Source organism: Nomascus leucogenys, chromosome 15, assembly GCF_006542625.1.
Source record: "Nomascus leucogenys isolate Asia chromosome 15, Asia_NLE_v1, whole genome shotgun sequence".
Lineage (NCBI taxonomy): Eukaryota > Metazoa > Chordata > Mammalia > Primates > Hylobatidae > Nomascus > Nomascus leucogenys.
In genome coordinates, this window is record NC_044395.1 from 49087462 (window position 1) to 49100980 (window position 13519).

The 13519-nt window shown below is 39.8% G+C and overlaps 1 pseudogene; it reads left to right on the forward strand.

The window, feature by feature from the left end:
* Nucleotides 1-1369: 1369 nt before the first annotated feature.
* The window catches only part of LOC100582414, a 35144-nt pseudogene continuing 22994 nt past the window's right edge, over nucleotides 1370-13519 (forward strand).

Here is a 13519-nt window from a genome sequence, read left to right on the forward strand (position 1 = left end):
CCAAACTTCATATTAGTGACATCCCTTTATGTATCTCTGAATTCAGCTTTAAGAACCTCAATGTTAGGGTAGGAGAGGATTGCTTCTCCAGAGAGGAGGAAGTCAATGGCAACTTTATTAGCATTCTAATTGTCATTCATGCAGCTATGAGCTGGTTGTGATTCTGTGAAGTGGGAAGTAATGAGGCTACCACAATTGCATATGCTTTATAAGCTGGTATTATAACAAAAAGAAAGAAATAGAGGGAGAGAGAGAGAGAGATAGGCACAAGGAGAGAGAGAGAAAGCACTACATAAATCCATTGAAGGTTGTGGCACAGCTTACACGAAGAAGAAATAAGCTAGGAATTAACTTGCCCAGGGTCACTTAGGATAACCAAGGGACATCTGCTCCTTAACCTACTTTCTTTCTGAGACCATTTTTCTCTAACCCTCTAGTTTCCACAGGTAGGAACCTTCCCTAGAGTGGCATTTAATGCCTCTTTCAAAGGCTACCTTCAGCTTGAATGCAGTGTGAAAGAGTTATTTAATTGGAGCGTTTGGGAAATACAAATTAAAACTACAATGAGATACCACTAAACACCTATTAAAAAGCTTAAATTATAAAATTGATCGTTCTAAGAGCTGGCAAGAGGTGCAGGAACTGGAATCCTCATATGCTATTGGTGGGAATGTAAAATGGTACAACAATTGTGGAAAATATGTTGGCAGCTTCTGAAAAAGTTAGACATGCACCTACTGTATGACCCAACATTTCACTCCTCCATATTTATTAAAGAGAAATGAAAATGTATGTCCATACAAAGGCTTGTACACAACTATTCACAGCAGCTTTATCTGTAATAAACAAAAACTGGAAACAACCTAAATATTCATCAATAGGTGAATGGATACACAAACTATGGCATATACATAGAATGGAATACTAATCAGTAACGAAAAAGACTGAACTATGGATACATGCTGACGTACGGATAGATGTCAACATAATCATTCTTAAGTAAAAGAAGACAGACAAAAACAGACTACATACTGTATGATTCTATTTATATAAAACTCTATTAAATGAAAATTAATCTTATAAGAACAGGAAGTAGATCAGTGGTTGCTTAGGGATGGAGATAGGGGAAACAGGGAAGAGCTAATGAGAGGGCTGTGTGAGAACATTTCTAGGGCTCATACTTTTGCTCATTATCTTGATTGTGGTGATAGTTTCAAGGGTAGGTGCTTATATCAAAATTTACCAAATTTTGCACTTTACACATAGCTTGTCATACATCAAATATGTCTTAATAAAACTGTTTAAAAATACAGGAGGAAATCACTAGTCTCTGCCAAGGTCAGCCAAAGGTGACATGAGAGAGCTCGCAATGCACAACTGCTTTGTCCGAAGAGAAGCACAGGTGCAATCACTCTGTACGGCTCCTGGTGCCTCTCACTGTCCGCTCCCAGGAGGAGCGAGTGAGTATTCATTCTAAACACAATTTTGCTTTATTCGAGGTCATACTCAACTGCTCTTCTCTTCATCTCAGGAGTGCAGTAGGAGAAAGTACTCCTCACCCACTACCATCGTTTTTAGGGCAACTCTCTGCCAACAGCAGGTATTAATAGACATTGGTGGAAGAAGAGGTATCCACAGCTCTGAAAATTTGCCAACCTCTGATTGACAAAGATTATGCAAAGGCTTTTTCTCCATGCAGTCATTTAGGTCATATCCATATGGGGGTGGGGAGGGGGTCTTTAAAAAATACATGCCAACAATATGACCCAAAATTATTTAAAATTTCTATCAATCTACTTTCCAACAAAAAGAGGAGCAGTGTACAAATTAAGGAATTAGAGTAAGATTATAGATGTCTTTGCTCTAAAATAAATACCTTATCTCTGCTTCCTTCTGTGTAAAATCTGGAAAACTCGTTAGGTAATAAATATTGCTGCCACATTCTGTACCAGTTACACATAGGAGGTATAGTTGATACACCTCCAGGAGATGAGTTAATTGTTAAAATACCACTTGTACATTAGTCAGGGGAAAATTAGACCAAGCTCTCGAACTAGAAACTGAGATGTTGATCATTCCAAAAATTCATAATTCCACTGAGTACACACAGGACCATCACTTGTCTTCACTGCTCGCAAATTACTGACCTTTAAAACTGACAGCACTCACATGTATTGAAATATCACAATGTACCCAATAAATGTGGATAATTCCCATGTGTCACTTAATAATAAAAGCAAATATGATGGCACTTAGATTTTGAAATGAGACATATTAATCTCAAATACATTCAATGTGGTTTTAAAATATAGAAGTCTACCTAAGTGATACCAAGATATGAGAGTTTATTTGTATAGTAACATTCTTATGCTGTTAAGAAAGATGAAAAAAATCAACTGATGTCTGTGGAGCAAAGGAGAGTGGTATCCCACAGTGTCGATGGACTCCCCTGATATGAGATACAGAAAAAAGATGTTTTTCTTTACCTAAATTGATAGACAAGAAATCCATCCATAAACTCATCTTGCTTACAATATGAAAAGGGCAAATTCTGTATTATCACTTTATAATGTACTCAATCACATTTCCGTTTCTGAGAGCAGATGAAAAGTGGGATGCCTGAGATTCTAAATTAATTCTTTTTATTCCTTTTCAAGACATAGCTTCTGTGCTGTAAAAGGGTGCCACTGCTCCCTTCTCATTTCTTATTTATAAGTCAAACTCCCTGTCCTAATCATCTCCAGCTCTTCCCTAAAGCTAAACGATTTCAAAGAAACTGAAGTTCGGTATTTCATTTGCAGAGTGCCTACTGCTTCACTCCTTACATACTCATATTTACTTTGGAAATCAATGAAATGTATTTCAGGATAACTCCATATACCTACCACTGTATTTGATTCCGACTGCTAACCTAACATGTTCATCAAAATAGTCAGAACTCTGACTGCAAGTGATAGAAATCCACTAAAACTACAGAAAGAAAAAGGGTGGCAGGGCAGGTCTCAGGAATGGTTTAAATGAATTCAGCCCCCACCCCTTACCCTAGTGTGTGTGTGTGTGTGTGTGTGTGTGTGTGTGTGTGTGTGTGTGTGAGAGAGAGAGAGAGAGATGGAAAGAGAGAGAGAGAGATTGAGAGACAGAGAGAGAGAGATTGAGAGACAGAGAGAGAGATTGAGAGACAGAGAGATAGAGTGTCATCTGTCATCTATGCTTTCCTCTGTATTATGGTGGCTTGCACCTGTAATCCCAGCACTTTGGGAGGCCTGTTCTTCCCTATAATATATGATGCTTTTTCTACAATCCTGTGAATACAGCCATAAGCAATTCTAGGCTTATATCCTTCAGCTAACGACCAGAAAAGCAAGAAAGCTTTCTGACAAACTTCTACTCAAAAGATGCCAGGAAAGGATTCTGATTCCTCTGCCCCAAGACTGAGGTGTTATGATTTTCACTTTCCACACAAATCACAGTTTGGGTGAAGAGGGGAGGAAAAGGAAGAGGATAAATAAAAAAGAAAAGGAAGAAGGGAGGGGGAAGGAGGTTAGGACACATAACACCACTAGATGAAGAGTTGGAAACTGGAAAAACATCTACTATATTCATCAGTCTTATATTTTATTGATAACTAACATCAGAATTCACTAACATTATTTATATGTTTAGATTTGCTTACTCAACTTGCAGACCTTTTTGACCACCAGAAAAAGTGAACACTGATATGTGAGCATGCTGCCATCAGTAATGGTAGGTGTCTTTATTGCGTAGTCCAAAAACATAAACTATTGACAACTTTATTTGAAATACAGATCAAAATTTTCTTATCTTTAAAAAATAATGATATAGATAACATATAGAATTTGTTTCAAATAAAATAACCCCCATGTAAAGTTTTATGCTCCCTCACTACTTCTTGGCTGCTACAACTATGAGACTTCTGACTTCCTTGAATTTTTAATTTTAAAGAGTAAAACAGCTTCTCTCATATTTATTAAGCCTCAAAACTTTGGAGTTTGAACAGCAATTTTCTCAAATGCAATTGCACTTAGAGTACAAATCTATAAAGCCATCTTCAAAGTGGTGGATGGGGCTGTCTGTCCCAGTTGTTTGCGAATGCTGTCAGGAGATTGGAGAAGGACATCCTTTGTATTTGAAAAATGCAAAAGAGGCTGGGCATGGTGGCTCACACCTGTAATCCCAGCACTTTTGGAGGCCGAGGCAAGTGGATCACTTGAGGCCAGGAGTTCAAGACCAGCCTGGCCAACATGGTGAAACTTCATCTCTACTAAAAATACAGAAATTAGCTGGCTGTGGTGGTGCATGCCTATAATCCCAGCTACTCAGGAGACTGAGATGGGAGGATTGCTTCAGCCTAGTAGGCAGAGTATGCAGTGAGCAGAGATCATGCCACTACACTCCTGACTTGGCAACAGAGACTGAGAAAAGAAAAGAAAGAGAGAAAGAGAGAAAAGAGAGAAAGAAAGAAGAAAGGAAAAGAAAAGAAACCCCAATTCACTGACCATCACTTTATACAGTACAGTCATCTAATGGGTCCTTCACTTTCCTATCTAGAGTGAAATCTCCCTTCCCCAGGGGGCATATCCAGTATATGCTATCCCAGGTCACCACAAAAACTGAAACAAAATGATCCTATCCCTGTTTGAAGACACCACTAGACATCTTATTAACTTCTATGTCAGCAGGAAGGAGCTAAAGACATTCCTGTCTGTTCTCTCTTCTAACATAAATTATCATTATAATACTTATCTTTATATTAAAAATGTATGTTTCTTAAGGAAAACTGAAAAACACAGAAAATATTACAATTCATGAGACAGAAGGCTTGGTTCCAAGGTGGCTGAATAGGAACATCTCCAGTCTGCAGCTCCCAGCGTGATCAATGCAGAAGACAGGTGATTTTTGCATTTCCAAATGAGGTACGTGGTTCCTCTCACTGGGACTGGTTGGACAGTGGGTGCCACCCACAGAGGGCGAGTTGAAGCAGGGTGGAGCATCGCCTCACCCAGGAAGCACAAGGAGTCTGGAGATTTTCCTTTCCTAGCCAAGGGAAGCCATGACAGACTGTACCTGGAAAAACAGGACACTCCTGCCCAAATACAGCACTTTTTCCAAGGTCTTACCAACTGGCAGACAAGGAGATTCTCTCCCGTGCCTGGCTCAGTGGGTCCCATGCCCACGGAGCCTTGCTCACTGCTAGTGCAGCAGTCTGAGATACAACTTCGAGGTGGCAACCTGACTAGGGGAGTGGCGTCTGCCATTGCTGAAGCTTGAGTAGGTAAACAAAGAGGGTGTGAAGCTCGAATTGGGTGGAGCCCACCACAGCTCAGCAAGGCCTACTGTTTCTATAGACTCCACCTCTGTGGGCACAGCGTAGCTGAACAAAAGGCAGCAGACAACTTCTGCAGACTTAAACGTCCCTGTCTGACAGTGCTGAAGAGAGCAGTGGTTCTCCCAGCACAGCATTTGAGCTCTGAGAACAGACAGACTGCCTCCTCAAGTGGGTCCCTGACCCCCGTGTAGCCTAACTGAGAGACACCTCCCAGTAGGGGCCAACAGACACCTCATATAGGTGGGTTCCCCTCTGGAACGAAGCTTCCAGAGGAAGGATCAGGCAGCAATATTTGCTGTTCTGCAATATTTGCTCTACTGCAGCCTCTGCTGGTGATACCCAGGCAAACAGGGTCTCCAGGAATCTCCAACAGACCTGCAGCTGGGGTACCTGACTGTTAGAAGGAAAACTAACAAAGAGAAAGGAATAGCACTAACATCAAAAAAAGGACATCTACACCAAACCCCATCTGTAGGTCACAAACATCAAAGACCCAAGGTAGAAAAATCACAAAGATGGGGAGAAACCAGAGCAGAAAAGCTGAAAATTCTAAAAACCAGACCACCTCTACTCCTCCAAAGGATCGCAGCTTCTCGCACGCAACAGAACAAAGTTGGATGGAGAATGACTTTGATGAGTTGACAGAAGTGGGCTTCAGAAGGTCGGTAATAACAAACCTCTCTGAGCTAAAAGAGCACGTTCAAACCCATTGCAAGGAAGCTAAAAACCTTGAAAAAAGTTAGACGAATGGTTAACTAGAATAAACGGTGTAGAGAAGACCTTAAATGACCTGATGGAGCTGAAAACCATGGCATGAGAACTTCGTGACACATGCACAAGCTTCAGTAGCCAATTCGATCAAGTGGAAGAAAAGGTATCAATGATTGAAGATCAAATTAATGAAATAAAGCGAGAAGAAAAGGTTAGAGAAAAAAGAGGCCGGGCCCGGTGGCTCAAGCCTGTAATCCCAGCACTTTGGGAGGCTGAGGCGGGTGGATCACGAGGTCAGGAGATCGAGACCATCCTGGCTAACACGGTGAAACCCCGTCTCTACTAAAAATACAAAAAAATTAGCCGGGCATGTTGGCGGGCGCCTGTAGTCCCAGCTACTCAGGAGGCTGAGGCAGGAGAATGGCGTGAACCCGGGAGGCGGAGCTTGCAGTGAGCCGAGATCGCGCCACTGCACTCTAGCCTGGGGGACTGAGCAAGACTCCGTCTCAAAAAAAAAAAAAAAAAAAAAAAAAAAACAGAGTAAAAAGAAATGAACAAAGCCTGCAAGAAATATGGGACTAAGTGAAAAGACAAAATCTACGTTTGACTGGCATATGTGAAAGTGATGGGGAGAATGGAACCAAGTTGGAAAACACTCTTGAGAATATTATCCAGGAGAACTTCCCCAACGTAGCAAGGCAGGCCAACATTCAAATTCAGGAAATACAGAGAATGCCACAAAGATAATTGTCGAGAAGAGCAATCCCAAGACATATAATTGTGAGATTCAACAAGGTTGAAATGAAGGAAAAAATGTTAAAGGCAGCCACAGAGAAAGGTTGGGTTACCCACAAAAGGAAGCCCATCTGACTAACAGCAGATCTTTCAGCAGAAATCCTACAAGCCAGAACCCAGAATTTCATATCCAGCCAAACTAAGCTTCATAAGTGAAGGAGAAATAAAATACATTACAGACAAATGCTGAGGGATTTTGTCACCACAAGGCCTGCCTTACAAGAGACCCTGAAGGAAGCACTGAACATGGAAAGGAACAACTGCTACCAGCCACTGCAAAAACATGCCAAATTGTAAAGACCATTGACACTATGAAGAAACTGCATTAATTAATGGGCAAAATAATCAGCAAATAAAATAATGACAGGATCAAAATCACACAAAACAATATTAACTTTAAATGTAAATGGGCTAAATGCCCCAATTAAAAGACACAGACTGGCAAATTGGATAAAGAGTCAAGACCCATCAGAGTGTGCTCTATTCAGGAGACATATTTCACATGCAAAGACACACATAGGCTCAAAATAAAGCAATGGGGGAAGATCTACCAAGCAAATGGAAAGGAAAAACAAAAGCAGGGGTTGCAGTCCTAGTCTCTGAAAAAACAGACTTTAAACCAACAAAGATCAAAAGAGACAAAGAAGGCCATTACATAATGGTAAAGGGATCAATTCAACAAGAAGAGCTAACTATCCTAAATATATATGCACCCAATACAAGAGGACCTAGATTCATAAAGCAAGTCCTTAGAGACCTACAAAGAGACTAAGACTCCCACACAATAATAATGGGAGATTTTAACACCCCACTGTCAGTATTAGACAGATAAACGAGACAGAAGGTTAACAAGGATATCCAGGAATTGAACTCAGCTCTGCACCAAGCAGATCTAACAGACATCTACAGAACTTTCCACCCCAAAACAAAGAATATACATTCTTCTCAGCACCACATCACACTTATTCCAAAATTGACCACATAAATTGGAAGTAAAGCACTCCTCGGCAAATGTAAAAGAACAGAAATCACAACAAACTGTCTCTCAGGCCACAGTGCAATCAAATTAGAACTCAGGATTAAGAAACTCACTCAAAACTGCACAACTACAGGGAACCTGAACAGCCTGGTCCTGAATGACTACTGGGTAAACAACAAAATGAAGACAGAAATAAAGATGTTCTTTGAAACCAATGAGAACAAAGACTCAATGTACCAAAATCTCTGGGACACATTTAAAGCAGTGTGTAGAGAGAAATTTACAGCACTAAATGCCCACAAGAGAAAGCAGGAAAGATCTAAAATTGTCAACCTAACATCACAATTAGAAGAACTAGAGGAGCAAGAGCAAACAAATTTAAAAGCTAGCAGAAGGCAAGAAACAACTAAGATCAGAACAGAACTGAAGGAGATAGAGACACAAAAATCCATTCAAAAAAAAAAATCAATGAATTCAGAAGCTGGTTTTTCGAAAAGATCAACAAAATTGATAGACTGCTAGCAAGGCTAATAAAGAAGAGAGAAGAATCAAATAGACGCAATAAAAAATGATAAAGGGGATATCACCACTGATCCCACAGAAATACAAACTACCATCAGAGAATACTACAAACACCTCTACACAAATAAACTAGAAAACCTAGAAGAAATGGATAAATTCCTGTACACGTACACCCTCCCAAGACTAAACCAGGAAGAAGATGAATCTCTGAATAGACCAGTAACAGGTTCTGAAATTGAGGCAATAATTAATAGCCTACAAACCAATTCAGAGTCGAATTCTACCAGAGGTACAAAGAGGAGCTGGTACCATTCCTTCTTAAACTATTCCAAACAATAGAAAGAGGGAATCCTCCATAACTCATTATATGAGGCCAGCATCATCCTGATACCAAAGCCTGGCAGAGACACAATGAAAAATGAGAATTTTAGACCAATATCCCCGATAAACATCAATGCAAAAATCCTCAATAAAATACTGGCAAACTGAATCCTGCAGCACATCAAAAATTTATCCACCACAATCAAGTTGGCTTCATCCCTGGGATTCAAGGCTGGTTCAACATATGCAAATCAATAAACATAATCCGTCACATAAACAGAACCACTGACAAAAACCACATGATTATCTCAATAGATGCAGAAAAGGCCTTTGACAAAATTCAACAGCCCTTCATGCTAAAAACTCTCAATAAACTAGGTATTGATGGAACGTATCCCAAAATAATAAGATCTATCTATGACAAACCCACAACCAATATCATACTGAATGGGCAATAACTGGAAGCTTTCCCTTTGAAAACTGGCATAAGACAAGGAGGCCCTCTCTCACCACTCCTATTTAAGATAGTGTTGGAAGTTCTGGCCAGGGCAATCAGGCAAGAGAAAGAAATAAAGTGTATTCAGTTAGGAAATGAGGAAGTCAAGTTGTCCCTGTTGGCAGATGACATGATTGTATATTTAGAAAATCCCATCATCTTAGCCCAAAATCTCCATCAGCTGATAAGCAACTTAAGCAAGGTCTCAGGATACAAAATCAATGTGCAAAAATCACAAGCATTCCTACACACCAATAACAGACAAACGGAGGGCCAAATCATGAGTGAACTCCCATTCACAATTGCTACAAAGAGAATAAAATACCTAGGAATCCAACTTACAAGGGATGTGAAGGATTTCTTCAAGGAGAACTACAAATCACTGCTCAGCAAAATAAAAGAGTACACAAACAAATTGAAGAACATTCTATGCTCATGGATAGGAAGAATGAATATCGTGAAAATGGCCATACTTCCCAAGGTAATTTATAGATTCAATGTCATCCACATCAAGCTACCAATGACTTTCTTCACAGAATTGGAAAAAAACTACTTTAAAGTTCATATGGAACCAAAAAAGAACCCATATTGCCAAGACAATTCTAAACAAAAAAAAAAAACGCTGGAGGCATCATGCTACCTGACTTCAAACTATACTCCAAAGCTACAGTAACCAAAACGGCACGGTACTGGTACCAAAACAGACATATAGACAAATGGAACAGAACAGAGGCCTCAGAAATAACACCACCCATCTACAACCATTTGATCTTTGATAAATCTGACAAAAACAAGAATTGGGGAAAGGATTCCCTATTTAATAAATGGTGCTGGGAAAACTGGCTAGCCATATTATAAAAAGCTGAAACTGGATCCCTTCCTTACACCTTGTACAAAAATTAATTCAAAATGGATTAAAGACCATCTTGACCTAAATGTTAGAGCTAAAACCATAAAAACCCTAGAAGAAAAGCTAGGCAATACCATTCAGGACATAGGCATGGGCAAGGACTGCATGACTAAAACACCAAAAGCAATGGGAACAAAAGCCAAAATTGACAAATGGGATCTAATTAAACTAAAGAGCTTCTGCACAGCAAAAGAAACTACCATCAGAGTGAACAGGCAACCTACAGAATGGGAGAAAATTTTTGCAATCTGTCCATCTGACAAAGGGCTAATTTCCGGAATCTACAAAGAACTTAAATTTACAAGAAAAAAACAAACAACCCCATCAAGAAGTGGGCAAAGGATATGAACAGACACTTCTCAAAAGAACACATCTATGCAGCCAACAGACACATGAAAAAATGTTCATCATCACTGGTCATCAGAGAAATGCAAATCAAAACCATAATGAGATACCATCTCACACCAGTTAGAATGATGATCATTAAAAAGTTAGGAAACAACAGATGCTGGAGAGGATGTGGAGAAATAGGAACACTTTTACACTGTTGCTGGGAGTGTAAATTAGTTCAACCATTGTGGAGGAGAGTGTGGCAATTCCTCAAGGATCTAGAACTAGAAATACCATTTGACCCAGTGCTCCCATTACTGAGTATATACCCAAAGGATTACAAATCATGCTATGTAAAGACATATGCACATGTATGTTTACTGTGGCACTATTCACAATAGCAAAGACTTGGAACCAACCCAAATGTCCATCAATGATAGACTGGATTAAGAAAATGTGGCACATATACACCATGGAGTACTATGCTGCCATAAAAAGCATGAGTTCATATCCTTTGCAGGGACATGGATGAATCTGGAAACCATCATTCTCAGCAAACTATCACAAGAACAAAAAAGCAAACACCGCATCTCAGTCATAGGTGGGAATTGAACAATGAGAACACTTGAACACAGGGAGTGGAACATCGCACACCAGGGCCTGTCAGGGGGTGGGGGGCTGTGGGAGGGATAGCATGAGGAGAAATACCAAATGTAAACGATGAGTTGATGGGTGCAGCAAACCATCATGGCCCACGTATACCTATGTATGAAACCTGCATGTTGTGCGCATGTACCCTAGAACTTAAAGTATGGTTAAAAAAAAGAAAGAAAAAGAAAACCAAATACTGTATGTTCTCACTAATAAGTGAGAGCTAAATATCAGGTACTCACGGACAAAGATGGCAACAATAGACACTGGGGAGTAATAGAGGGATGAGGTGGGGAAGGGAGAGATGGTTGAAAAATTGTATAAAAATAGGCCAGGCGCGGTGGCTCACGCCTGTAATCCCAGCACTTTGGGAGGCCGAGGCAGGCGGATCACGAGGTCAGGAGATCGAGACCATCCTGGCTAACATGGTGAAACCCCATCTCCACTAAAAATACAAAAAATTCTCCAGGCGTAGTGGTGGGCACCTGTAGTCCCAGCTACTCCGGAGCCTGAGGCAGGAGAATGGCGTGAGCCCAGGAGGCAGAGCTTGCAGTGAGCGGAGATTGTGCCACTGCACTCCAGCCTGGGTGACAGAGCGAGACTCCGTCTCAAAAAAAAAAAAAAAAGAAAAATTGTATAAAAATAAATAAAGATGATATAGTTTCCAAATTTAAAAAAAAAATTCATAAGATAACATATCAGCTTTTCTGTTTGCTATTTTACTATAAGCATTTTTCATGCAGTTAAATCTTTGAAAGCATATTGGCTGCAAACTATAATTCAGTCATATAAATGTACCATAATTTATTTTATCTCTGTTGTTCAATATTTATTTCTGTATTTTTTCTATTATAAGAGAGAATATTAAATATCCATATCCATGAATCTTCTCTACAACTTTGATTATTATTTTGGGATAAATCGCTAGAAATGGAATTCCTGTATCAAAGGAAATAAATCATTTTAAAACTCTTGGTACATACTACCAAATTTTGTGCTAGCAAAAGTGCTTTAATTTTCACTCTTACTAGCAGGATATAAGAGTAGTTGTTTTGCCCTCATCTTTGCTATTACAATGATGTGAAAAAAAAAAAAATGAGACAGAGTCTCCCTCTGCTGCCCAGGCTGGAGTGCAGTGGTGCAATCTCAGCTCATTGCAGCCTGTATCTCCTGGGCTCAGGCACTTTAGCCTCCTGAGTAGCTGGGACTACAGATGCACACCATCACACCTGGCTAATTTCTGTATTTTTTTTTTAGGAACAGAGTCTCACTATGTTGCCCAGGCTGGACTTGAACTCCTTGGCTCAAGCTATCCTCCCACCTTGTCCTCTTTTTGCTGGGCTTATAGGTGTTAGCCAAAGAGCCTGGCCACAAATATTTTAAGCAAAAAAGCTAAGCAAAGATTTTAAAGTAGAAATGTAAAATACATTCATCTTTCACTTACCAGCTGACTTAATTTACACCATGACTAGCATCTTAGTAGTTGATGCTTACTTTAAATGCAGTTACTTGTAAACAATCTAAATGTCTATCAAAAAGTGCATAATTAAATGATGGTATATCTTTACTATGGAACAATACATAAGTAATAAACAGACTAAGGGAAATTTGTATGTTCTGATATGGAGAATATCCATGAGTATTTATTTTTTTAAAAAGCTAGAGGTAGAAAAATATGTATAATATTATCCATGTTTCTTTTTAGAAATAATGTATGTTTTTACATATAATATATGTGTATTAGTCCATCCTCAAACTGCTATAAAGAAATAGCAGGGACTGGGTAATTTATGAAAAAAAGATGCCTAACTGGCTCATGGTTCTGCAGGCTATATAGGAAGCATGGAGGCATCTGCTCGGCTTCTGGGGAGGTCCCAGAAACCTACAATCACAGAAGAAAGCAAAGGGGGAATACATACATCATATGGTGGGAGTAGGAGCAAGAGAGGGCAAAGCAGGATTTGCTACACACTTTTTTAATTAAAGTTCTAGGATACACGTTCAGAACATGCAGGTTTGTTACATAGGTATACATGGGCCATGGTGGTTTGCTGCACCCATCAACCCGTCATCAAATACCCAAATAGCATTAGGTATTTCTCCTAATGCTATCCCTCTCATAGCCCCCCACACCCCTGACAGGCCCTGGTGTGTGCTGTTCCCCTCCCTGTGTCCATGTGTTCTCATTGTTCAACTCCCACTTATGAGAACATGTGGTGTTTGGTTTTCTGTTCCTGTGTTAGTTTGCTGAGAATGACAGTTTCCAGCTTCATCCATGTTCCTGCAAAGGACATGAACTCATCCTTTTTAATGGCTGCATAGTATTCCATGGTGTGTATGTGCTGCATTTTCTTTTATCCAGTCTCTCACCGATGGGCACTTGGGTTGGTTCCAAGTCTTTGTTATTGTAAATAGTGCTGCAACAAACATATGTGTACATGTATCTTTATAGTAGAA